The sequence below is a fragment of the Symphalangus syndactylus genome, chromosome 3, assembly GCF_028878055.3.
Source record: "Symphalangus syndactylus isolate Jambi chromosome 3, NHGRI_mSymSyn1-v2.1_pri, whole genome shotgun sequence".
NCBI lineage: Eukaryota > Metazoa > Chordata > Mammalia > Primates > Hylobatidae > Symphalangus > Symphalangus syndactylus.
Genome location: NC_072425.2, coordinates 57,954,344 through 57,957,109, shown reverse-complemented (window position 1 = coordinate 57,957,109; position 2,766 = coordinate 57,954,344). Strand labels below are relative to the sequence as shown.

Genomic DNA, 2,766 nt, shown 5'->3' with positions numbered 1-2,766 from the left:
ACTATATATAAGATACAAGTATGGTATCTATGTTAAATTTCCTCATTTGTGGTTATATAAGCATTGCCTCGTTCTTAGGAAATACACATGGATATATTAAGGAGTAAAAAAGTAAGATGTATGTAACCTATTTTCAAATGATTTGTAGAATAATACATATTATATATTCACATAATTAATATATTAATATTATATGTAATACTATATTATGCTATAATATATTACCATATGTTATAATTGTATATTGTGGTAAAGCTATTATAGAGTTGTTTATATTATCCTTGCAACTTTTCTGTAAGTTTGAACTTATTTTCATTTTTATTTTTTTTTGAGATGGAGTCTCACCCTGTCGCCCAGGCTGGAGTGCAGTGGTGAGATCTCAGCTCACTGCAACCTCTGCCTCCTGGGTTCAAGTGATTCTCCTGTCTTAGCCTCCCAAGTATCTGGGATTACAGGCACACACCACCATGCCTGGCTAATTTTTTTTTTTTTTTTTTTTGGTGCACCGTTCCTGGAAGTACTGCAATACCAGGTCAACGCGTGGAGTGGATGGAGTAATCTCCTATTCCATCTCCTATTCCCAAAAATCCATTTAATATATTGTCCTCAGATAGAGAATGTATCAGATATTAAACTATAAGAACAGATACTACACCTGATCTTAGCCAAAAGGCCGAGAAGTGATGTCTGGCTAATTTTTGTACTTTTAGTAGAGACAGTTTCACCACGTTGGCAAGGCTGGTCTCGAACTCCTGACCTCAAGTGATCTGCGGGCCTTGGCCTCCCAAAGTGCTGGGGTTACAGGTGTGAGCCACTGCACCTTGCCTGAACTTATTTTAAGATAAAAGGTAAAAAATAATCTGTAAAATAACACTAGAAACAAAGAAAAAGAGTACATATAGCGCTACATCTTTTTACAAACCTAAAAAACTAGAGTAGTTTAGATAGAATAGTTGAGTAGCTGGAATTAAGCCATAGAATGAGAAAGGAGGGCACGGAGCCCAAAACCCAGCAAGCTGGTTACTCTGGGTGGGGCGCTTGCTGGCGGGGTAGCCAGCCACCAAATGGATTGCTGGAGGACATTGCTGAGCTCATTTTTTTTTTTTTTTGAGACAGAATCTCGCTCTGTCGCCCAGGCTGGAGAGCAGTGGCACTATCTCGGCTCACTGCAACTTCTGCCTCCCAGGTTCAAGCAATTCTCCTGCCTCAGCCTCCCGAATAGCTGAGACTACAGGCGTGCAGCCACCACGCCCAGCTAATTTTTGTATTTTTAGTGGAGACGGGGTTTCAACATGTTGGCCAGGATGGTCTTGATTTGTTGACCTCGTGATCCGCCCCAGAGTGCTGGGATTACAGGCGTGAGCCACCGTGCCCAGCGAGATCCTCATTTTTGTTTCAGTGGTTGTTAGATTCATGGAAGGTTATTACATTACTAAAATTAAGCTATCAGAAAAAACATGAACCAACTAACAGAGGACCATGCATGGGACCTAGCGAGACTGCCATGACACACGCAATGTGATTAATCTGTTTGTTTTCATCTGAGGCCAATACAAAAGAAAAATACAGAAAGAGGGAGTGGGAGAAGAGAGACGGGGGGTAGAGGGAAAGAAAGAAACTGGGAAATCAAGGAGTAGGGAAAGAAAAGTGCTTCAAGTTTTTTGAAGGAAAATAAAAAAACAACTCTGGAGATAACAAACTAGAACAACAGAGTGGGAAAAGATGTAGCAAATTTTCAAGAGACACTAAGAATGGATTGGAGGAAGCTGAAAGACCAAGGAATGGGAATGCTGAGGCAGAAAAAAGACTAAGTAGTATTTCTGAGCCGCAAGAGGGACACTCTGTCTCCACAGAAGGGTGTCAGCCAGAGGGCTGGATTCCAGGAAAGGGTGATGTGGTTAAACAACAGACCAAGGTTTGGTCTAAAGGAAGGCTGACACTTAGCCAGCTGGGGTTTTCCAAAAACTTGGAGTGTTGTGGTCACTTCTGGCTTCTTCAATACTCCAGGCTATTAATTAGAAGGAACCACTAGATTAACCTGCGGCCATAATCACCTCCGATGAGGGCTTATGTACAGAGGCTTATTGTCGGTAATTGAGGGGACTCCTCTGGGAGCTGCCATCCTGTTGCAGCCCTTCTGGTGCCCGGTGTGGGAATAATGCATGCTGGGAGCACACAAGGGAAACTGCGCTTGTGCAAGATGCAGATACACTTACCAAGGAAACGTGTCACTCCCAGAAGTTGTACTGGAGCCTCTGGGTGCACAATGACGACTGACCAGTGAACAGGGGCGGGCCTTGTCAGCAGTAAAAGGACCAGGATACTTTAGAAATATTCAAGCCATCTGGAGCCCGGCAAAAGTTCATTCCGTCCTTCCTGTCTTCTGCTCTATGGCCTTTGGACACAACCATGCCACAAATAAAACCAACCAAAGAAAGTGCCTCCACTGCACGGGGAGGGGAGGGTCCCATTCACCTGGTGATTCAATCAGTCCTGGTGAAGAGGGAAAAGGAGCCTGCTGTGATCTGGCTCCTTCTGTGACTGCTCCTCACCTCAGGTGTGCTCCTGTCCTGCTAAGCTAACCCTAGATCCCTGAACAAATGAGGCTTTCCTCTCATCACCTGCTCCATTTGGAATGTCCTTATTTCCCTTTCTTTGTCCACCTGGGGAATGAATACTTTTAAAAAATTTAAATGGATCATGAGGTCAAAAGATCAAGACCACCCTGGCCAACACGGTGAAACCTTGTCTCTACTAAAAATACAA

General features: G+C 43.4%; 1 non-coding gene across 1 annotated transcript; it reads right to left on the bottom strand.

Annotated features, from left to right (window-relative positions):
- Nucleotides 1-495: 495 nt before the first annotated feature.
- On the bottom strand, nt 496-685 carry LOC129480013 (U2 spliceosomal RNA). The gene has a single exon (XR_008656916.1). It is a non-coding gene; the product is annotated as a U2 spliceosomal RNA (small nuclear RNA).
- Between the last annotated feature and the right edge of the window lie 2,081 nt (nt 686-2,766).